At 40.7% G+C, this 25,529-nt stretch overlaps 1 protein-coding gene across 1 annotated transcript in view; it reads left to right on the forward strand.

Annotated features, from left to right (window-relative positions):
- Positions 1 to 25,529, forward strand: part of LOC120815147 (pregnancy-specific beta-1-glycoprotein 2-like) — a 99,419-nt gene that overhangs the window by 66,594 nt on the left and 7,296 nt on the right. The window lies entirely within an intron of this gene.

Raw genomic sequence — 25,529 nt, forward strand, 5'->3', positions numbered from 1 at the left:
CATAAAATAGTTGAGACTTGTGTGAACATTTGAGAGTTGAAATGGTGTCTGTAGCTGAAAGATTGGCGAAGCTGAAAAATCTGAAAGTTGAAGAAGTTGAAGAGGATTTGAAAAGCAAACTCCATTTGAAAACCATGTTAAAATATTAACGATTATTGATTTATATAAATTCAAGCTTAAGAGGTAGAAAGCTGAAAAGTCATAGCCCGGAAGCCAGAAAGAAGCTGAACATTTTAATATTTGAAGGATTTTAATAGCTGAAAGTGTGAAGGAGTTGAAAGGTGCCACGGAAGAAATAGAAGAACTAGAAAAGGCATTTCCTGCTGAAAATGCGTTGGAATGCAAAAAGCTGAAAGCTGCACTGAATATTTAAAAATAGCTGAAAATACAGAAAGTTGAAGGAAATTTGAATACATTTGCTGAAAAGCTGAAATGAATTTGAAATTGCTGAAAATACAGAAATGGGAGAAGCTGAAAGGAATTTCAATAGATTTGCTGAAAAAGCAGAAATGAAAACAGCTGAAATAAATTTGAAATATTGCAAAAAAAATACAGAAATGAATATTAAAAAATTGCTGTTGATAGAGGCATAAGAATAGCTGAAATTATTTTAAAGAACTGCTGAAAATACAGGAAGTGGGGAAGCTGAATTTCAATAGATTTTCTAAAAACAGAAGTTGCAGGAGCTTAAATTTGTTTAAAATTGTTTGTAGTAATATTAGTAGTAGTATTAGTTATAATTGTGGTATTAGTAGTACTAGCAGTATAAGCAGTAATAGTAGGTTTAGTATCAATAGCAGTAGAAACAGCTGTAATACTATTAGCCATAGTCGTATTTGTAATAACATTAGTAGTAGTTGTAGTATTAATAGCAGTAGAAATACTAGTAGTATGGTAGTAGAAGTATCAGTTGTAGTACTAGAAGTACGAGTAATATTCGTAGTGGGAGACAGAATGTTTGTTATCAAACTAAGAAGTTTTTAATTAATAGGCCTCATCACAAACATTACAGTAAAAATTCCCTCCATGTGGCTTTTATTTTGAAATTATTGGATTGGGTGGGTTGGGGGGGTGTAGATAGAGGGAGGGAGGGTGAGAGGGTGAGGAAGGGAGGGGTGGTGAGGAAGAGATAGAGGGAGAGAGAGAGGAGGAGAAATAGACAGACATACTGACTGACTGAGTGATTAACAGTAAGAAGAGGTCAGGGTGGAGGGGGGAGGGGGGGCGAGTGTCTTTATCATATTGGTCTGTTGACAGAAAGCATAGCTGCGTCATGTGACTCCACTAATCAGGTCATTGGAGCAGCTGTGAGTCACACACAGAGATACTGCAGCGTGTTTACGAGTAACCACGGCAACGGCGCACCTATTGCATTGGGTGGGGTGGGGGGGTGTAGATAGAGGGAGGGAGGGTGAGAGGGTGAGGAAGGGAATGGTGGTGAGGAAGAGAGGGAGAGGGGAGGAGAATTAGACTGACTGAGAGTGATTAACAGTAAGTAGAGGTCAGGGGGGAGGGGGGAGGGGGGGCGAGTGTCTTTATCATATTGGTCTGTTGACAGAAAGCATAGCTGCGTCATGTGACTCCACTAATCAGGTCATTGGAGCAGCTGTGAGTCACACACAGAGATACTGCAGCGTGTTTACGAGTAACCACGGCAACGGCGCACCTATTGCATTGGGTGGGGTGGGGGGGTGTAGATAGAGGGAGGGAGGGTGAGAGGGTGAGGAAGGGAATGGTGGTGAGGAAGAGAGGGAGAGGGGAGGAGAATTAGACTGACTGAGAGTGATTAACAGTAAGTAGAGGTCAGGGGGGAGGGGGGAGGGGGGGCTAGTGTCTTTATCATATTGGTCTGTTGACAGAAAGCATAGCTGCGTCATGTGACTCCACTAATCAGGTCATTGGAGCAGCTGTGAGTCACACACAGAGATACTGCAGCGTGTTTACGAGTAACCACGGCAACGGCGCACCTATTGGATTGGGTGGGGTGGGGGGGTGTAGATAGAGGGAGGGAGGGTGAGAGGGTGAGGAAGGGAATGGTGGTGAGGAAGAGAGGGAGAGGGGAGGAGAATTAGACTGACTGACTGACTGAGAGTGATTAACAGTAAGTAGAGGTCAGGGTGGAGGGGGGAGGGGGGCTAGTGTCTTTATCATATTGGTCTGTTGACAGAAAGCATAGCTGCGTCATGTGACTCCACTAATCAGGTCATAGGAGCGAGCAGCTGTGAGCCACAGACAGATCCTGCAGCATGTGAGTGCTCGTAACCACGACAACGCCGCACCTGTGATCATTAACGATCTGCTGCAAAAGACAGAGACATGGCAGCAAGTTACACAGAATCCACACCTCAAACAAATGGGAACCAGCGCAAAACTATAACAGCTATCTAAAAAATACGGCGTTTGTATGAGACCCAAGACTCTACCGAACGCGTGGATGTGTTTTTATGTCTGTCCGGTAATAAATACGGCTCCTATGGCCGTTTACAAAACGTGTACCTTGTGGATTTTTGTGAGAAATATGTCGGCAGATTTGTATTGGAGCCTATGGGGCTTTTGGCAGAGGTTGTGTCACTCAAACACACCTTGCGCCAAAACTAAAGAACTCTGGGATTCCATGAACACATTAATCCAATCAGCACAACCATACCCTCATTAATCTGAAGAAATTAAGCCTCTAGAGTGTATACTTTGGCTGCAAGGACAAAAGTTCCATACTTTTTTAACCAGATTTCTGCGCTGCCCCACACTCTAGCCTCGAGCTCTCCACTCAAGCAGACGCAATACACACTCATGTAAAAGTCAGAAACGGAGCGAAAAACTAGTGAAACATAATCAGTGATTATGAAAAAAGTACAATAGATATCAAGAAGCAGTTTTTTTCATAAAATAGTTGAGACTTGTGTGAACATTTGAGAGTTGAAATGGTGTCTGTAGCTGAAAGATTGGCGAAGCTGAAAAATCTGAAAGTTGAAGAAGTTGAAGAGGATTTGAAAAGCAAACTCCATTTGAAAACCATGTTAAAATATTAATGATTATTGATTTATATAAATTCAAGCTTAAGAGGTAGAAAGCTGAAAAGTCATAGCCCTCAAGCCAGAAAGGAGCTGAACATTTTAATATTTGAACGGTTTAAATAGCTGAAAGTGTGAAGGAGTTGAAAGGTGCCGCGGAAGAAATAGAAGAAGAAGCTGAAGAATAAAGATTCGAAGAACAATACTTGGAATGCATCGTTAATGCATTCCAACAATAACTAGAAAAGGCATTTCCTGCTGAAAATGCGTTGGAATGCAAAAAGCTGAAAGCTGCACTGAATATTTAAAAATAGCTGAAAATACAGAAAGTTGAAGGGAATTTGAGTACATTTGCTGAATATTTGAAAATAGCTGAAAATACAGAAAGTTGAAGGGAATTTGAATACATTTGCTGAAATGAAAGATATTTGAAAAGCTGAAATTAATTTGAAGTTTCTGAAAATACAGAAATGGGAGAAGCTGAAAGGAATTTCAATAGATTTGCTGAAAAAGCAGAAATGAAAACAGCTGAAATAAATGTGAAATATTGCAAAACAGAAGTTGCAGGAGCTTAAATGAATTTTAAAAAGTACAGAAATAACAAAAGCTGAGATGAATAAAAAGAGGTTTAAAATTGTTTGTAGTAATGTTAGTTGTAATTTGGGTATTAGTACTAGCAGTAGAAGTCGGTTTAGTACCAATAGCAGTAGAAACAGCTGGAACACTGATACTATTAGCCATAGTAGTATTTTTAATAACATTAGTAGTAGTTGTATTAATAGCAGTAGAAATACTAGTAGTATGGTAGTAGAAGTATCAGTTGTAGTTCTACTAGAAGTACTAGTAATATTCGTAGTGGTTATAGTAGTATTTGAAAGAGCAATGCGTATTTCAACGAAACCGCTTCATGGTTAAGGTACAGATAATCATTGAGGCTTTTAGTTTGTAATGATGGAATTGGGTGAGGGGGGGTTGGGAGACAGAATGTTTGTTATTCAAACTAAGAAGTTTTTAATTAATAGGCCTCATCACAAACATTACAGTAAAAATTCCCTCCATGGGGCTTTTATTTTGAAATTATTGGATTGGGTGGGGTGGGGGGGTGTAGATAGAGGGAGGGAGGGTGAGAGGGTGAGGAAGGGAGGGGTGGTGAGGAAGAGATAGAGGGAGAGAGAGAGGAGGAGAAATAGACAGACAGACTGACTGAGAGTGATTAACAGTGAGAAGAGGTCAGGGTGGAGGGGGGAGGGGGGGCGAGTGTCTTTATCATATTGGTCTGTTGACAGAAAGCATAGCTGCGTCATGTGACTCCACTAATCAGCTCATAGGAGCAGCTGTGAGTCACAGACAGAGATCCTGCAGCGTGTTTACGAGTAACCACGGCAACAGTGCACCTATTGGATTGGGTGGGGTGGGGGGGTGTAGATAGAGGGAGGGAGGGTGAGAGGGTGAGGAAGGGAATGGTGGTGAGGAAGAGATAGAGAGGGAGAGAGGAGGAGAATTAGACAGACTGACTGACTGAGAGTGATTAACAGTGAGAAGAGGTCAGGGTGGAGGGGGGAGGGGGGGCGAGTGTCTTTATCATATTAGTCTGTTGACAGAAAGCATAGCTGCGTCATGTGACTCCACTAATCAGGTCACAAGGAGCAGCTGTGAGTCACAGACAGATCTTGCAGCCGTGTGAGTGCTCGTAACCACGACAACGCCGCACCTGTGCTCATTAACGGCTGCAAAATGCAGAGACATGGCAGCAAGTTACACAGAATCCACACCTCACACAAATGAGAACCAGCGCAAAACTATAACAGCTATCTAAAAAATACGGCGTTTGTATGAGACCCAAGACTCTACCGAACGCGTGGATGTGTTTTTATGTCTGTCCGGTAATAAATACGGCTCCTATGGCCGTTTACAAAACGTGTACCTTGTGGATTTTTGTGAGAAATATGTCGGCAGATTTGTATTGGAGCCTATGGGGCTTTTGGCAGAGGTTGTGTCACTCAAACACACCTTGCGCCAAAACTAAAGAACTCTGGGATTCCATGAACACATTAATCCAATCAGCACAACCATACCCTCATTAATCTGAAGAAATGAAGCCTCTAGAGTGTATACTTTGGCTGCAAGGACAAAAGTTCCATACTTTTTTAACCAGATTTCTGCGCTGCCCCACACTCTAGCCTCGAGCTCTCCACTCTAGCAGACGCAATACACACTCATGTAAAAGTCAGAAACGGAGCGAAAAACTAGTGAAACATAATCAGTGATTATGAAAAAAGTACAATAGATATCAAGAAGCAGTTTTTTTCATAAAATAGTTGAGACTTGTGTGAACATTTGAGAGTTGAAATGGTGTCTGTAGCTGAAAGATTGGCGAAGCTGAAAAATCTGAAAGTTGAAGAAGTTGAAGAGGATTTGAAAAGCAAACTCCATTTGAAAACCATGTTAAAATATTAATGATTATTGATTTATATAAATTCAAGCTTAAGAGCTAGAAAGCTGAACATACATAGCCCTCAAGCCAGAAATAAGCTGAATATTTTAAAATTTGAACGGTTTAAATAGCTGAAAATGGGAAGCAGTTGAAAGGGGGCGCGGAAGAAATAGAATAATAACTAGAAAAGGCATTTCCTGCTGAAAATGCGTTGGAATGCAAAAAGCTGAAAGCTGAAATGAACTTTTTAAAATAGCTGAAAATACAGAAAGTTGAAGGGAATTTGAATACATTTGCTGAAATTATAGATATTAGAAAAGCTGAAATGAATTTGAAATTGCTGAAAATACAGAAATGGGAGAAGCTGAAAGGAATTTCAATAGATTTGCTGAAAAAGCAGAAATGAAAACAGCTGAAATAAATTTGAAATATTGCAAAAAAATACAGAAATGAATATTGAAAAATTGCTGTTGATAGAGGCATAATAGCTGAAATTATTTTAAAGAACTGCTGAAAATACAGGAAGTGGGGAAGCTGAATTTCAATAGATTTTCTAAAAACAGAAGTTGCAGGAGCTTAAATTTGTTTAAAATTGTTTGTAGTAATATTAGTAGTAGTATTAGTTATAATTGTGGTATTAGTAGTACTAGCAGTAATAGTAGGTTTAGTATCAATAGCAGTAGAAACAGCTGTAATACTATTAGCCATAGTCGTATTTGTAATAACATTAGTAGTAGTTGTAGTATTAATAGCAGTAGAAATACTAGTAGTATGGTAGTAGAAGTATCAGTTGTAGTACTAGAAGTACGAGTAATATTCGTAGTGGGAGACAGAATGTTTGTTATTCAAACTAAGAAGTTTTTAATTAATAGGCCTCATCACAAACATTACAGTAAAAATTCCCTCCATGTGGCTTTTATTTTGAAATTATTGGATTGGGTGGGTTGGGGGGGTGTAGATAGAGGGAGGGAGGGTGAGAGGGTGAGGAAGGGAGGGGTGGTGAGGAAGAGATAGAGGGAGAGGAGGAGAAATAGACATACTGACTGACTGAGTGATTAACAGTGAGAAGAGGTCAGGGTGGAGGGGGGAGGGGGGAGGGGGGAGGGGGGGCGAGTGTCTTTATCATATTGGTCTGTTGACAGAAAGCATAGCTGCGTCATGTGACTCCACTAATCACGTCATAGAAGCAGCTGTGAGTCACACACAGAGATACTGCAGCGTGTTTACGAGTAACCACGGCAACGGCGCACCTATTGCATTGGGTGGGGTGGGGGGGTGTAGATAGAGGGAGGGAGGGTGAGAGGGTGAGGAAGGGAATGGTGGTGAGGAAGAGAGGGAGAGGGGAGGAGAATTAGACTGACTGACTGACTGAGAGTGATTAACAGTAAGTAGAGGTCAGGGTGGAGGGGGGAGGGGGGGCGAGTGTCTTTATCATATTGGTCTGTTGACAGAAAGCATAGCTGCGTCATGTGACTCCACTAATCAGGTCACAAGGAGCAGCTGTGAGCCACAGACAGATCCTGCAGCATGTGAGTGCTCGTAACCACGACAACGCCGCACCTGTGCGGCTGCAAAGGGGCAGACACAGGACAGCGAGTTACACAGAATCCACACCTCAAACAAATGAGAACCAGCGCAAAACTATAACAGCTATCTAAAAAATACGGCGTTTGTATGAGACCCAAGACTCTACCGAACGCGTGGATGTGCGTTTTATGTCTGTCCGGTAATAAATACGGCTCCTATGGCCGTTGACAGAACGTGTACCTTGTGGATTTTTGTGAGAAATATGTCGGCAGATTTGTATTGGAGCCTATGGGGCTTTTGGCAGAGGTTGTGTCACTCAAACACACCTTGCGCCAAAACTAAAGAACTCTGGGATTCCATGAACACATTAATCCAATCAGCACAACCATACCCTCATTAATCTGAAGAAATGAAGCCTCTAGAGTGTATACTTTGGCTGCAAGGACAGAAGTTCCATACTTTTTAAACCAGATTTCTGCGATGCCCCACACTCTAGCCTGCGAGGCCCCGCCTCTAGCAGACGCAATACACACTCATGTAAAAGTCAGAAACGGAGCGAAAAACTAGTGAAACATAATCAGTGATTATGAAAAAAGTACAATAGATATCAAGAAGCAGTTTTTTTCATAAAATAGTTGAGACTTGTGTCAACATTTGAAAGTTGAAATGGTGTCTGTAGCTGAAAGATTTGCAAAGCTGAAAAATCTGAAAGTTGAAGAAGTTTAGGAGGATTTGAAAGCAAACTCCATTTGAAAACCATGTTAAAATATTAATGATTATTGATTTATATAAATTCAAGCATAAGAGGTAGAAAGCTGAAAAGTCATAGCCCTCAAGCCAGAAAGGAGCTGAACATTTTAATATTTGAAGGATTTTAATAGCTGAAAATGTGAAGGAGTTGAAAGGGGGCGCGGAAGAAATAGAATAATAAGTCGGAAACTAGAAAATGCATTTCCTGCTGAAAATGCGTTGGAATGCAAAAAGCTGAAAGCTGAAATGAACTTTTTAAAATAGCTGAAAATACAGAAAGTTGAAGGGAATTTGAATACATTTGCTGAAATTATAGATATTAGAAAAGCTGAAATGAATTTGAAATTGCTGAAAATACAGAAATGGGAGAAGCTGAAAGGAATTTCAATAGATTTGCTGAAAAAGCAGAAATGAAAACAGCTGAAATAAATTTGAAATATTGCAAAAAAATACAGAAATGAATATTGAAAAATTGCTGTTGATAGAGGCATAAGAATAGCTGAAATTATTTTAAAGAACTGCTGAAAATACAGGAAGTGGGGAAGCTGAATTTCAATAGATTTTCTAAAAACAGAAGTTGCAGGAGCTTAAATTTGTTTAAAATTGTTTGTAGTAATATTAGTAGTAGTATTAGTTATAATTGTGGTATTAGTAGTACTAGCAGTAATAGTAGGTTTAGTATCAATAGCAGTAGAAACAGCTGTAATACTATTAGCCATAGTCGTATTTGTAATAACATTAGTAGTAGTTGTAGTATTAATAGCAGTAGAAATACTAGTAGTATGGTAGTAGAAGTATCAGTTGTAGTACTAGAAGTACGAGTAATATTCGTAGTGGGAGACAGAATGTTTGTTATTCAAACTAAGAAGTTTTTAATTGATAGGCCTCATCACAAACATTACAGTAAAAATTCCCTCCATGTGGCTTTTATTTTGAAATTATTGGATTGGGTGGGTTGGGGGGGTGTAGATAGAGGGAGGGAGGGTGAGAGGGTGAGGAAGGGAGGGTTGGTGAGGAAGAGATAGAGGGAGAGAGAGAGGAGGAGAAATAGACAGACATACTGACTGACTGAGTGATTAACAGTGAGAAGAGGTCAGGGTGGAGGGGGGAGGGGGGGCGAGTGTCTTTATCATATTGGTCTGTTGACAGAAAGCATAGCTGCGTCATGTGACTCCACTAATCACGTCATTGGAGCAGCTGTGAGTCACACACAGAGATACTGCAGCGTGTTTACGAGTAACCACGGCAACGGCGCACCTATTGCATTGGGTGGGGTGGGGGGGTGTAGATAGAGGGAGGGAGGGTGAGAGGGTGAGGAAGGGAATGGTGGTGAGGAAGAGAGGGAGAGGGGAGGAGAATTAGACTGACTGACTGACTGAGAGTGATTAACAGTAAGTAGAGGTCAGGGGGGAGGGGGGAGGGGGGGCTAGTGTCTTTATCATATTGGTCTGTTGACAGAAAGCATAGCTGCGTCATGTGACTCCACTAATCACGTCATTGGAGCAGCTGTGAGTCACACACAGAGATACTGCAGCGTGTTTACGAGTAACCACGGCAACGGCGCACCTATTGGATTGGGTGGGGTGGGGGGGTGTAGATAGAGGGAGGGAGGGTGAGAGGGTGAGGAAGGGAATGGTGGTGAGGAAGAGAGGGAGAGGGGAGGAGAATTAGACTGACTGACTGACTGACAGTGATTAACAGTAAGTAGAGGTCAGGGTGGAGGGGGGAGGGGGGGCGAGTGTCTTTATCATATTGGTCTGTTGACAGAAAGCATAGCTGCGTCATGTGACTCCACTAATCAGGTCATAGGAGCGAGCAGCTGTGAGCCACAGACAGATCCTGCAGCGTGTGAGTGCTCGTAACCACGACAACGGCGCACCTGTGCGGCTGCAAAAGTGCAGACACAGGACAGCGAGTTACACAGAATCCACACCTCAAACAAATGAGAACCAGCGCAAAACTATAACAGCTATCTAAAAAATACGGCGTTTGTATGAGACCCAAGACTCTACCGAACGCGTGGATGTGTTTTTATGTCTGTCCGGTAATGAATACGGCTCCTATGGCCGTTGACAGAACGTGTACCTTGTGGATTTTTGTGAGAAATATGTCGGCAGATTTGTATTGGAGCCTATGGGGCTTTTGGCAGAGGTTGTGTCACTCAAACACTCCTTGCGCCAAAACTAAAAAACTCTGGGATTCCATGAACACATTAATCCAATCAGCACAACCATACCCTCATTAATCTGAAGAAATGAAGCCTCTAGAGTGTATACTTTGGCTGCAAGGACAGAAGTTCCATATTTTTTTAACCAGATTCCTGCGATGCCCCACACTCTAGCCGTCGAGCTCTCCACTGTAGCAGACGCAATACACACTCATGTAAAAGTCAGAAACGGAGCGAAAAACTAGTGAAACATAATCAGTGATTATGAAAAAAGTACAATAGATATCCACAAGCAGTTTTTTTCATAAAATAGTTTAGACCTGTGTCAACATTTGAAAGTTTAAATGGTGTCTGTAGCTGAAAGATTTGCGAAGCTGAAAAATCTGAAAGTTGAAGAAGTTTAGGAGGATTTGAAAGCAAACTCCATTTGAAAACCATGTTAAAATATTAATGATTATTGATTTATATAAATTCAAGCATAAGAGGTAGAAAGCTGAAAAGTCATAGCCCTCAAGCCAGAAAGGAGCTGAACATTTTAATATTTGAACGGTTTTAATAGCTGAAAGTGTGAAGGAGTTGAAAGGTGCCGCGGAAGAAATAGAAGATGAAGAATAAAGATTCGAAGAACAATACTTGGAATGCATCTCAATGCATTCCAACAATAAAGATTAGAAGAACAATACTTGGAATGCATCTCAATGCATTCCAACAACTAGAAAATGCATTTCCTGCTGAAAATGCGTTGGAATGCAAAAAGCTGAAAGCTGAAATGAACTTTTTAAAATAGCTGAAAATACAGAAAGTTGAAGGGAATTTGAATACATTTGCTGAAATTATAGATATTAGAAAAGCTGAAATGAATTTGAAATTGCTGAAAATACAGAAATGGGAGAAGCTGAAAGGAATTTCAATAGATTTGCTGAAAAAGCAGAAATGAAAACAGCTGAAATAAATTTGAAATATTGCAAAAAAATACAGAAATGAATAGTGAAAAATTGCTGTTGATAGAGGCATAAGAATAGCTGACATTATTTTAAAGAACTGCTGAAAATACAGGAAGTGGGGAAGCTGAATTTCAATAGATTTTCTAAAAACAGAAGTTGCAGGAGCTTAAATTTGTTTAAAATTGTTTGTAGTAATATTAGTAGTAGTATTAGTTATAATTGTGGTATTAGTAGTACTAGCAGTAATAGTAGGTTTAGTATCAATAGCAGTAGAAACAGCTGTAATACTATTAGCCATAGTCGTATTTGTAATAACATTAGTAGTAGTTGTAGTATTAATAGCAGTAGAAATACTAGTAGTATGGTAGTAGAAGTATCAGTTGTAGTACTAGAAGTACGAGTAATATTCGTAGTGGGAGACAGAATGTTTGTTATTCAAACTAAGAAGTTTTTAATTAATAGGCCTCATCACAAACATTACAGTAAAAATTCCCTCCATGTGGCTTTTATTTTGAAATTATTGGATTGGGTGGGTTGGGGGGGTGTAGATAGAGGGAGGGAGGGTGAGAGGGTGAGGAAGGGAGGGGTGGTGAGGAAGAGATAGAGGGAGAGAGAGAGGAGGAGAAATAGACAGACATACTGACTGACTGAGTGATTAACAGTAAGAAGAGGTCAGGGTGGAGGGGGGAGGGGGGGCGAGTGTCTTTATCATATTGGTCTGTTGACAGAAAGCATAGCTGCGTCATGTGACTCCACTAATCAGGTCATTGGAGCAGCTGTGAGTCACACACAGAGATACTGCAGCGTGTTTACGAGTAACCACGGCAACGGCGCACCTATTGCATTGGGTGGGGTGGGGGGGTGTAGATAGAGGGAGGGAGGGTGAGAGGGTGAGGAAGGGAATGGTGGTGAGGAAGAGAGGGAGAGGGGAGGAGAATTAGACTGACTGAGAGTGATTAACAGTAAGTAGAGGTCAGGGGGGAGGGGGGAGGGGGGGCTAGTGTCTTTATCATATTGGTCTGTTGACAGAAAGCATAGCTGCGTCATGTGACTCCACTAATCACGTCATTGGAGCAGCTGTGAGTCACACACAGAGATACTGCAGCGTGTTTACGAGTAACCACGGCAACGGCGCACCTATTGGATTGGGTGGGGTGGGGGGGTGTAGATAGAGGGAGGGAGGGTGAGAGGGTGAGGAAGGGAATGGTGGTGAGGAAGAGAGGGAGAGGGGAGGAGAATTAGACTGACTGACTGACTGAGAGTGATTAACAGTAAGTAGAGGTCAGGGTGGAGGGGGGAGGGGGGCGAGTGTCTTTATTATATTGGTCTGTTGACAGAAAGCATAGCTGCGTCATGTGACTCCACTAATCAGGTCACAAGGAGCAGCTGTGAGTCACAGACAGATCCTGCAGCATGTGAGTGCTCGTAACCACGACAACGGCGCACCTGTGATCATTAACGATCTGCTGCAAAAGACAGAGACATGGCAGCAAGTTACACAGAATCCACACCTCACACAAATGAGAACCAGCGCAAAACTATAACAGCTATCTAAAAAAATACGGCGTTTGTATGAGACCCAAGACTCTACCGAACGCGTGGATGTGCTTTTTATGTCTGTCCGGTGATAAATACGGCTCCTATGGCCGTTGACAAAACGTGTACCTTGTGGATTTTTGTGAGAAATATGTCGGCAGATTTGTATTGGAGCCTATGGGGCTTTTGGCAGAGGTTGTGTCACTCAAACACTCCTTGCGCCAAAACTAAAGAACTCTGGGATTCCATGAACACATTAATCCAATCAGCACAACCATACCCTCATTAATCTGAAGAAATGAAGCCTCTAGAGTGTATACTTTGGCTGCAAGGACAAAAGTTCCATATTTTTTTAACCAGATTTCTGCGCTGCCCCACACTCTAGCCGTCGAGCTCTCCACTCTAGCAGACGCAATACACACTCATGTAAAAGTCAGAAACGGAGCGAAGAACTAGTGAAACATAATCAGTGATTATGAAAAAAGTACAATAGATATCAAGAAGCAGTTTTTTTCATAAAATAGTTGAGACTTGTGTCAACATTTGAAAGTTTAAATGGTGTCTGTAGCTGAAAGATTGGGGAAGCTGAAAAGTCTGAAAGTTGAAGAAGTTTAAGGAGGATTTGAAAACAATTTCCATTGGAAAACCATGTTAAAATATTTATGATTATTGATTTATATAAATTCAAGCATAAGTGGTAGAAAGCTGAAAAGTCATAGCCTTAAAGCCAGAAAGGAGCTGAACATTTTAATATTTGAACGGTTTAAATAGCTGAAAATGTGAAGGAGTTGAAAGGTCGCGCGGAAGAAATAGAATAATAACTAGAAAAGGCATTTCCTGCTGAAAATGCGTTGGAATGCAAAAAGCTGAAAGCTGCACTGAATATTTGAAAATAGCTGAAAATACAGAAAGTTGAAGGGAATTTGAATACATTTGCTGAAAAGCTGAAATGAATTTGAAATTGCTGAAAATACAGAAATGGGAGAAGCTGAAAGGAATCAATAGATTTGCTGAAAAAGCAGAAATGAAAACAGCTGAAATAAATTTGAAATATTGCAAAAAAATACAGAAATGAATATTAAAAAATTGCTGTTGATAGAGGCATAAGAATAGCTGAAATTATTTTAAAGAACTGCTGAAAATACAGGAAGTGGGGAAGCTGAATTTCAATAGATTTTCTAAAAACAGAAGTTGCAGGAGCTTAAATTTGTTTAAAATTGTTTGTAGTAATATTAGTAGTAGTATTAGTTATAATCGTGGTATTAGTAGTACTAGCAGTATGAGCAGTAATAGTAGGTTTAGTATCAATAGCAGTAGAAACAGCTGGAATACTATTAGCCATAGTAGTATTTGTAATAACATTAGTAGTAGTTTTAGTATTAATAGCAGTAGAAATACTAGTAGTATGGTAGTAGAAGTATCAGTTGTAGTACTAGAAGTACGAGTAATATTCGTAGTGGGAGACAGAATGTTTGTTATTCACACTTAAAAGTTTTTAATTAATAGGCCTCATCACAGACATTACAGTAAAAATTCCCTCCATGGGGCTTTTATTTTGAAATTATTGGATTGGGTGGGGTGGGGGGGAGTAGATAGAGGGAGGGAGGGTGAGAGGGTGAGGAAGGGAGGGGTGGTGAGGAAGAGATAGAGGGAGAGAGAGAGGAGGAGAAATAGACAGACATACTGACTGACTGAGTGATTAACAGTGAGCAGAGGTCAGGGTGGAGGGGGGAGGGGGGGCGAGTGTCTTTATTATATTGGTCTGTTGACAGAAAGCATAGCTGCGTCATGTGACTCCACTAATCAGGTCATAGGAGCAGCTGTGAGCCACAGACAGATCCTGCAGCGTGTGAGCGAGTAACCACGACAACGGCGCACCTGTGATCATTAACGAGCTGCTGCAAAAGACAGAGACATGGCAGCAAGTTACACAGAATCCACACCTCAAACAAATGGGAACCAGCGCAAAACTATAACAGCTATCTAAAAAATACGGCGTTTGTATGAGACCCAAGACTCTACCGAACGCGTGGATGTGTTTTTATGTCTGTCCGGTAATAAATACGGCTCCTATGGCCGTTTACAAAACGTGTACCTTGTGGATTTTTGTGAGAAATATGTCGGCAGATTTGTATTGGAGCCTATGGGGCTTTTGGCAGAGGTTGTGTCACTCAAACACTCCTTGCGCCAAAACTAAAAAACTCTGGGATTCCATGAACACATTAATCCAATCAGCACAACCATACCCTCATTAATCTGAAGAAATGAAGCCTCTAGAGTGTATACTTTGGCTGCAAGGACAGAAGTTCCATACTTTTTTAACCAGATTTCTGCGCTGCCCCACACTCTAGCCTCGAGCTCTCCACTCTAGCAGACGCAATACACACTCATGTAAAAGTCAGAAACGGAGCGAAGAACTAGTGAAACATAATCAGTGATTATGAAAAAAGTACAATAGATATCAAGAAGCAGTTTTTTTCATAAAATAGTTGAGACTTGTGTCAACATTTGAAAGTTTAAATGGTGTCTGTAGCTGAAAGATTGGGGAAGCTGAAAAGTCTGAAAGTTGAAGAAGTTTAAGGAGGATTTGAAAACAATTTCCATTGGAAAACCATGTTAAAATATTTATGATTATTGATTTATATAAATTCAAGCATAAGTGGTAGAAAGCTGAAAAGTCATAGCCTTAAAGTCAGAAAGGAGCTGAACATTTTAATATTTGAACGGTTTAAATAGCTGAAAATGTGAAGGAGTTGAAAGGTCGCGCGGAAGAAATAGAATAATAATAAGTCGGAAATAAAGATTCGAAGAACAATACTTGGAATGCATCGTTAATGCATTCCAACAATAAGTCGGAAATAAAGATTCGAAGAACAATACTTGGAATGCATCGTTAATGCATTCCAACAAATAAAGATTAGAAGAACAATACTTGGAATGCTTAAAGCATTCCAACTAATAACTAGAAAATGCATTTCCTGCTGAAAATGCGTTGGAATGCAAAAAGCTGAAAGCTGAAATGAACTTTTTAAAATAGCTGAAAATACAGAAAGTTGAAGGGAATTTGAATACATTTGCTGAAATTATAGATATTAGAAAAGCTGAAATGAATTTGAAATTGCTGAAAATACAGAAATGGGAGAAGCTGAAAGGAATTTCAATAGATTTGCTGAAAAAGCAGAAATGAAAACAGCTGAAATAAATTTGAAATATTGCAAAAAAATACAGAAATGAATATTGAAAAATTGCTGTTGATAGAGGCATAATAGCTGAAATTATTTTAAAGAACTGCTGAAAATACAGGAAGTGGGGAAGCTGAATTTCAATAGATTTTCTAAAAACAGAAGTTGCAGGAGCTTAAATTTGTTTAAAATTGTTTGTAGTAATATTAGTAGTAGTATTAGTTATAATTGTGGTATTAGTAGTACTAGCAGTAATAGTAGGTTTAGTATCAATAGCAGTAGAAACAGCTGTAATACTATTAGCCATAGTCGTATTTGTAATAACATTAGTAGTAGTTGTAGTATTAATAGCAGTAGAAATACTAGTAGTATGGTAGTAGAAGTATCAGTTGTAGTACTAGAAGTACGAGTAATATTCGTAGTGGGAGACAGAATGTTTGTTATTCAAACTAAGAAGTTTTTAATTAATAGGCCTCATCACAAACATTACAGTAAAAATTCCCTCCATGTGGCTTTTATTTTGAAATTATTGGATTGGGTGGGTTGGGGGGGTGTAGATAGAGGGAGGGAGGGTGAGAGGGTGAGGAAGGGAGGGGTGGTGAGGAAGAGATAGAGGGAGAGAGAGAGGAGGAGAAATAGACAGACATACTGACTGACTGAGTGATTAACAGTGAGAAGAGGTCAGGGTGGAGGGGGGAGGGGGGGCGAGTGTCTTTATCATATTGGTCTGTTGACAGAAAGCATAGCTGCGTCATGTGACTCCACTAATCACGTCATTGGAGCAGCTGTGAGTCACACACAGAGATACTGCAGCGTGTTTACGAGTAACCACGGCAACGGCGCACCTATTGGATTGGGTGGGGTGGGGGGGTGTAGATAGAGGGAGGGAGGGTGAGAGGGTGAGGAAGGGAATGGTGGTGAGGAAGAGAGGGAGAGGGGAGGAGAATTAGACTGACTGACTGACTGAGAGTGATTAACAGTAAGTAGAGGTCAGGGGGGAGGGGGGAGGGGGGGCTAGTGTCTTTATCATATTGGTCTGTTGACAGAAAGCATAGCTGCGTCATGTGACTCCACTAATCACGTCATTGGAGCAGCTGTGAGTCACACACAGAGATACTGCAGCGTGTTTACGAGTAACCACGGCAACGGCGCACCTATTGGATTGGGTGGGGTGGGGGGGTGTAGATAGAGGGAGGGAGGGTGAGAGGGTGAGGAAGGGAATGGTGGTGAGGAAGAGAGGGAGAGGGGAGGAGAATTAGACTGACTGACTGACTGACAGTGATTAACAGTAAGTAGAGGTCAGGGTGGAGGGGGGAGGGGGGCTAGTGTCTTTATCATATTGGTCTGTTGACAGAAAGCATAGCTGCGTCATGTGACTCCACTAATCAGGTCACAAGGAGCAGCTGTGAGCCACAGACAGATCCTGCAGCGTGTGAGTGCTCGTAACCACGACAACGACGCACCTGTGCGGCTGCAAAAGTGCAGACACAGGACAGCGAGTTACACAGAATCCACACCTCAAACAAATGAGAACCAGCGCAAAACTATAACAGCTATCTAAAAAATACGGCGTTTGTATGAGACCCAAGACTCTACCGAACGCGTGGATGTGCTTTTATGTCTGTCCGGTAATGAATACGGCTCCTATGGCCGTTGACAGAACGTGTACCTTGTGGATTTTTGTGAGAAATATGTCGGCAGATTTGTATTGGAGCCTATGGGGCTTTTGGCAGAGGTTGTGTCACTCAAACACTCCTTGCGCCAAAACTAAAAAACTCTGGGATTCCATGAACACATTAATCCAATCAGCACAACCATACCCTCATTAATCTGAAGAAATGAAGCCTCTAGAGTGTATACTTTGGCTGCAAGGACAGAAGTTCCATATTTTTTTAACCAGATTCCTGCGATGCCCCACACTCTAGCCTCGAGCTCTCCACTGTAGCAGACGCAATACACACTCATGTAAAAGTCAGAAACGGAGCGAAGAACTAGTGAAACATAATCAGTGATTATGAAAAAAGTACAATAGATATCAAGAAGCAGTTTTTTTCATAAAATAGTTTAGACCTGTGTCAACATTTGAAAGTTTAAATGGTGTCTGTAGCTGAAAGATTTGCGAAGCTGAAAAATCTGAAAGTTGAAGAAGTTTAGGAGGATTTGAAAGCAAACTCCATTTGAAAACCATGTTAAAATATTAATGATTATTGATTTATATAAATTCAAGCATAAGAGGTAGAAAGCTGAAAAGTCATAGCCCTCAAGCCAGAAAGGAGCTGAACATTTTAATATTTGAACGGTTTTAATAGCTGAAAGTGTGAAGGAGTTGAAAGGTGCCGCGGAAGAAATAGAAGAAGCTGAAGAATAAAGATTCGAAGAACAATACTTGGAATGCATCTCAATGCATTCCAACAATAACTAGAAAAGGCATTTCCTGCTGAAAATGCGTTGGAATGCAAAAAGCTGAAAGCTGCACTGAATATTTGAAAATAGCTGAAAATACAGAAAGTTGAAGGGAATTTGAATACATTTGCTGAAAAGCTGAAATGAATTTGAAATTGCTGAAAATACAGAAATGGGAGAAGCTGAAAGGAATCAATAGATTTGCTGAAAAAGCAGAAATGAAAACAGCTGAAATAAATTTGAAATATTGCAAAAAAATACAGAAATGAATATTAAAAAATTGCTGTTGATAGAGGCATAAGAATAGCTGAAATTATTTTAAAGAACTGCTGAAAATACAGGAAGTGGGGAAGCTGAATTTCAATAGATTTTCTAAAAACAGAAGTTGCAGGAGCTTAAATTTGTTTAAAATTGTTTGTAGTAATATTAGTAGTAGTATTAGTTATAATTGTGGTATTAGTAGTACTAGCAGTATAAGCAGTAATAGTAGGTTTAGTATCAATAGCAGTAGAAACAGCTGGAATACTATTAGCCATAGTAGTATTTGTAATAACATTAGTAGTAGTTGTAGTATTAATAGCAGTAGAAATACTAGTAGTATGGTAGTAGAAGTATCAGTTGTAGTACTAGAAGTACGAGTAATATTCGTAGTGGGAGACAGAATGTTTGTTATTCACACTAAGAAGTTTTTAATTAATAGGCCTCATCACAGACATTACAGTAAAAATTCCCTCCATGGGGCTTTTATTTTGAAATTATTGGATTGGGTGGGGTGGGGGGGAGTAGATAGAGGGAGGGAGGGTGAGAGGGTGAGGAAGGGAGGGGTGGTGAGGAAGAGATAGAGGGAGAGAGAGAGAGAGGAGAAATAGACAGACATACTGACTGAGAGTGATTAACAGTGAGCAGAGGTCAGGGTGGAGGGGGGAGGGGGGGCGAGTGTCTTTATCATATTGGTCTGTTGACAGAAAGCATAGCTGCGTCATGTGACTCCACTAATCAGGTCACAAGGAGCAGCTGTGAGTCACAGACAGATCCTGCAGCATGTGAGTGCTCGTAACCACGACAACGGCGCACCTCTGCTCATTAACGAGCGGCTGCAAAAGGCAGACACAGAACAGCAAGTTACACAGAATCCACACCTCAAACAAATGGGAACCAGCGCAAAACTATAACAGCTATCTAAAAAATACGGCGTTTGTATGAGACCCAAGACTCTACCGAACGCGTGGATGTGTTTTTATGTCTGTCCGGTAATAAATACGGCTCCTATGGCCGTTGACAAAACGTGTACCTTGTGGATTTTTGTGAGAAATATGTCGGCAGATTTGTATTGGAGCCTATGGGGCTTTTGGCAGAGGTTGTGTCACTCAAACACACCTTGCGCCAAAACTAAAGAACTCTGGGATTCCATGAACACATTAATCCAATCAGCACAACCATACCCTCATTAATCTGAAGAAATGAAGCCTCTAGAGTGTATACTTTGGCTGCAAGGACAAAAGTTCCATATTTTTTTAACCAGATTCCTGCGATGCCCCACACTCTAGCCCTGGAGCTCTCCACTCTAGCAGACGCAATACACACTCATGTAAAAGTCAGAAACGGAGCGAAGAACTAGTGAAACATAATCAGTGATTATGAAAAAAGTACAATAGATATCAAGAAGCAGTTTTTTTCATAAAATAGTTGAGACTTGTGTCAACATTTGAAAGTTTAAATGGTGTCTGTAGCTGAAAGATTGGGGAAGCTGAAAAGTCTGAAAGTTGAAGAAGTTTAAGGAGGATTTGAAAACAATTTCCATTGGAAAACCATGTTAAAATATTTATGATTATTGATTTATATAAATTCAAGCATAAGTGGTAGAAAGCTGAAAAGTCATAGCCTTAAAGCCAGAAAGGAGCTGAACATTTTAATATTTGAACGGTTTAAATAGCTGAAAATGTGAAGGAGTTGAAAGGTCGCGCGGAAGAAATAGAATAACTAGAAAAGGCATTTCCTGCTGAAAATGCGTTGGAATGCAAAAAGCTGAAAGCTGCACTGAATATTTAAAAATAGCTGAAAATACAGAAAGTTGAAGGGAATTTGAATAAATTTGCTGAAATGAAAGATATTTGAAAAGCTGAAATTAATTTGAAGTTTCTGAAAATACAGAAATGGGAGAAGCTGAAAGGAATTTCAATAGATTTGCTGAAAAAGCAGAAATGAAAACAGCTGAAATAAATGTGAAATATTGCAAAACAGAAGTTGCAGGAGCTTAAATGAATTTTAAAAAGTACAGAAATAACAAAAGCTGAGATGAATAAAAAGAGGTTTAAAATTGTTTGTAGTAATGTTAGTTGTAATTTGGGTATTAGTACTAGCAGTAGAAGTCGGTTTAGTATCAATAGCAGTAGAAACAGCTGGAATACTGATACTATTAGCCATAGTAGTATTTTTAATAACATTAGTAGTAGTTGTATTAATAGCAGTAGAAATACTAGTAGTATGGTAGTAGAAGTATCAGTTGTAGTTCTACTAGAAGTACTAGTAATATTCGTAGTGGTTATAGTATTTGAAAGAGCAATGCGTATTTCAACGAAACCGCTTCATGGTTAAGGTACAGATAATCATTGAGGCTTTTAGTTTGTAATGATGGAATTGGGTGAGGGGGGGTTGGGAGACAGAATGTTTGTTATTCAAACTAAGAAGTTTTTAATTAATAGGCCTCATCACAAACATTACAGTAAAAATTCCCTCCATGGGGCTTTTATTTTGAAATTATTGGATTGGGTGGGGTGGGGGGGTGTAGATAGAGGGAGGGAGGGTGAGAGGGTGAGGAAGGGAGGGGTGGTGAGGAAGAGATAGAGGGAGAGAGAGAGGAGGAGAAATAGACAGACATACTGACTGACTGAGTGATTAACAGTGAGAAGAGGTCAGGGTGGAGGGGGGAGGGGGGGCGAGTGTCTTTATCATATTGGTCTGTTGACAGAAAGCATAACTGCGTCATGTGACTCCACTAATCAGGTCATAGGAGCAGCTTTGAGCCACAGACAGAGATCCTGCAGCGTGTGAGCGAGTAACCACGACAACGGCGCACCTAATGGATTGGGTGGGGGGGTGTAGATAGAGGGAGGGAGGGTGAGAGGGTGAGGAAGGGAATGGTGGTGAGGAAGAGATAGAGAGGGAGAGAGGAGGAGAATTAGACAGACTGACTGACTGAGTGATTAACAGTGAGAAGAGGTCAGGGTGGAGGGGGGAGGGGGGCGAGTGTCTTTATCATATTGGTCTGTTGACAGAAAGCATAGCTGCGTCATGTGACTTCACTAATCAGGTCACAAGGAGCAGCTGTGAGCCACAGACAGATCCTGCAGCGTGTGAGTGCTCGTAACCACGACAACGGCGCACCTGTGATCATTAACGGCTGCAAAATGCAGAGACATGGCAGCGAGTTACACAGAATCCACACCTCAAACAAATGAGAACCAGCGCAAAACTATAACAGCTATCTAAAAAATACGGCGTTTGTATGAGACCCAAGACTCTACCGAACGCGTGGATGTGCTTTTTATGTCTGTCCGGTAATAAATACGGCTCATATGGCCGTTTACAAAACGTGTACCTTGTGGATTTTTGTGAGAAATATGTCGGCAGATTTGTATTGGAGCCTATGGGGCTTTTGGCAGAGGTTGTGTCACTCAAACACTCCTTGCGCCAAAACTAAAAAACTCTGGGATTCCATGAACACATTAATCCAATCAGCACAACCATACCCTCATTAATCTGAAGAAATGAAGCCTCTAGAGTGTATACTTTGGCTGCAAGGACAGAAGTTCCATATTTTTTTAACCAGATTCCTGCGATGCCCCACACTCTAGCCCGCGAGCTCTCCACTCTAGCAGACGCAATACACACTCATGTAAAAGTCAGAAACGGAGCGAAGAACTAGTGAAACATAATCAGTGATTATGAAAAAAGTACAATAGATATCAAGAAGCAGTTTTTTTCATAAAATAGTTGAGACCTGTGTCAACATTTGAAAGTTGAAATGGTGTCTGTAGCTGAAAGATTGGCGGAGCTGAAATATTTGAAAGTTGAAGAAGTTGAAGAAGTTGAAGGAGGATTTGAAAACAATCTCTATTTGAAAACCATGTTAAAATATTAATGATTATTGATTTATATAAATTCAAGCTTAAGAGGTAGAAAGCTGAAAAGTCATAGCCCGGAAGCCGGAAAGAAGCTGAACATTTTAATATTTGAAGGATTTTAATAGCTGAAAGTGTGAAGGAGTTGAAAGGTGCCACGGAAGAAATAGAAGAATAAGTCGGAAACTAGAAAATGCATTTCCTGCTGAAAATGCGTTGGAATGCAAAAAGCTGAAAGCTGAAATGAACTTTTTAAAATAGCTGAAAATACAGAAAGTTAAAGGGAATTTGAATACATTTGCTGAAATTATAGATATTAGAAAAGCTGAAATGAATTTGAAATTGCTGAAAATACAGAAATGGGAGAAGCTGAAAGGAATTTCAATAGATTTGCTGAAAAAGCAGAAATGAAAACAGCTGAAATAAATTTGAAATATTGCAAAAAAATACAGAAATGAATAGTGAAAAATTGCTGTTGATAGAGGCATAAGAATAGCTGAAATTATTTTAAAGAACTGCTGAAAATACAGGAAGTGGGGAAGCTGAATTTCAATAGATTTTCTAAAAACAGAAGTTGCAGGAGCTTAAATTTGTTTAAAATTGTTTGTAGTAATATTAGTAGTAGTATTAGTTATAATTGTGGTATTAGTAGTACTAGCAGTAATAGTAGGTTTAGTATCAATAGCAGTAGAAACAGCTGTAATACTATTAGCCATAGTCGTATTTGTAATAACATTAGTAGTAGTTGTAGTATTAATAGCAGTAGAAATACTAGTAGTATGGTAGTAGAAGTATCAGTTGTAGTACTAGAAGTACGAGTAATATTCGTAGTGGGAGAAAGAATGTTTGTTATTCAAACTAAGAAGTTTTTAATTAATAGGCCTCATCACAAACATTACAGTAAAAATTCCCTCCATGTGGCTTTTATTTTGAAATTATTGGATTGGGGGGGTTGGGGGGGTGTAGATAGAGGGAGGGAGGGTGAGAGGGTGAGGAAGGGAGGGGTGGTGAGGAAGAGATAGAGGGAGAGAGAGAGGAGGAGAAATAGACAGACATACTGACTGACTGAGTGATTAACAGTAAGAAGAGGTCAGGGTGGAGGGGGGAGGGGGGGCGAGTGTCTTTATCATATTGGTCTGTTGACAGAAAGCATAGCTGCGTCATGTGACTCCACTAATCACGTCATTGGAGCAGCTGTGAGTCACACACAGAGATACTGCAGCGTGTTTACGAGTAACCACGGCAACGGCGCACCTATTGGATTGGGTGGGGTGGGGGGGTGTAGATAGAGGGAGGGAGGGTGAGAGGGTGAGGAAGGGAATGGTGGTGAGGAAGAGAGGGAGAGGGGAGGAGAATTAGACTGACTGACTGACTGAGAGTGATTAACAGTAAGTAGAGGTCAGGGTGGAGGGGGGAGGGGGGGCTAGTGTCTTTATCATATTGGTCTGTTGACAGAAAGCATAGCTGCGTCATGTGACTCCACTAATCAGCTCATAGGAGCGAGCAGCTGTGAGTCACAGACAGATCCTGCAGCATGTGAGTGCTCGTAACCACGACAACGGCGCACCTGTGCTCATTAACGGCTGCAAAATGCAGAGACATGGCAGCAAGTTACACAGAATCCACACCTCACACAAATGAGAACCAGCGCAAAACTATAACAGCTATCTAAAAAATACGGCGTTTGTATGAGACCCAAGACTCTACCGAACGCGTGGATGTGCTTTTTATGTCTGTCCGGTAATAAATACGGCTCCTATGGCCGTTTACAAAACGTGTACCTTGTGGATTTTTGTGAGAAATATGTCGGCAGATTTGTATTGGAGCCTATGGGGCTTTTGGCAGAGGTTGTGTCACTCAAACACTCCTTGCGCCAAAACTAAAAAACTCTGGGATTCCATGAACACATTAATCCAATCAGCACAACCATACCCTCATTAATCTGAAGAAATGAAGCCTCTAGAGTGTATACTTTGGCTGCAAGGACAGAAGTTCCATATTTTTTTAACCAGATTCCTGCGATGCCCCACACTCTAGCCCGCGAGCTCTCCACTCTAGCAGACGCAATACACACTCATGTAAAAGTCAGAAACGGAGCGAAGAACTAGTGAAACATAATCAGTGATAATGAAAAAAGTACAATAGATATCAAGAAGCAGTTTTTTTCATAAAATAGTTGAGACTTGTGTGAACATTTGAGAGTTGAAATGGTGTCTGTAGCTGAAAGATTTGCGAAGCTGAAAAATCTGAAAGTTGAAGAAGTTGAAGAGGATTTGAAAAGCAAACTCCATTTGAAAACCATGTTAAAATATTAACGATTATTGATTTATATAAATTCAAGCTTAAGAGGTAGAAAGCTGAAAAGTCATAGCCCTCAAGCCAGAAAGAAGCTGAACATTTTAATATTTGAAGGATTTTAATAGCTGAAAGTGTGAAGGAGTTGAAAGGTGGCGCGGAAGAAATAGAAGTTGAAGATGAAGAAATAAAGATTCGAAGAACAATACTTGGAATGCATCGTTAATGCATTCCAACAATAAAGATTCGAAGAACAATACTTGGAATGCATCTAATGCATTCCAACAATAATAAGTCGGAAATAAAGATTCGAAGAACAATACTTGGAATGCATCGTTAATGCATTCCAACAATAAGTCGGAAATAAAGATTCGAAGAACAATACTTGGAATGCATCGTTAATGCATTCCAACAATAAGTCGGAAATAAAGATTCGAAGAACAATACTTGGAATGCATCGTTAATGCATTCCAACAATAACAACATTGAATATATTGTAATACCAGATAAACAACCATGGATAGTTAAATATAATTAAATATATGGTTTAAATCCACGTAGACGTGAACACGTTGATTCTGCGTCTCCCTGAACTCTGCGTTCACGGAAGACAACAATGCGTGTAAAATAAATATCAGAGCCAAGAGCAACGGGGTGCGTGTAGTCAACTACTGGTGCTGCCACATTCCGCCGGACCAGGATAAGTCCATCCATCCATCGTCAAACCGCTTATCCTGCACACAGGGTCGCGGGGGGCTAGAGTCCATCCCAGCCAACTTCAGGCGATAGACAGGGTACACAATGGATTGGTCGCCAGCCAATCGCAGGGCTACACAGAGACACACAACCATTCACACTCACATATCTATTTAAAGTCCCCAATTAACCTGATCCCCAGAGCAAGTCTTTGGACTGTGGGAGGAAGCCGGAGAACCCGGAGAGAACCCACGCAGACACGGGGAGAACATGCAGACTCCACACAGAAAGGCCACTGGGCAGAATCGAACCCAGGACCTTCTTGCTGTGAGGCAACAGTGCCAACCACCACGCCACCGTGCCGCCCCCAGGATAAGTAATTTATATTAATTAATGAACTTTCTCCTTTTCGACGAGGGTGTCACTCCAGGCCGCAGACCCTTGAAAATGACTGTGTCCCCCC

The sequence above is a fragment of the Gasterosteus aculeatus genome, chromosome 9 (assembly GCF_964276395.1).
Source record: "Gasterosteus aculeatus chromosome 9, fGasAcu3.hap1.1, whole genome shotgun sequence".
In the NCBI taxonomy this organism is placed as follows: Eukaryota; Metazoa; Chordata; class Actinopteri; order Perciformes; family Gasterosteidae; genus Gasterosteus; species Gasterosteus aculeatus.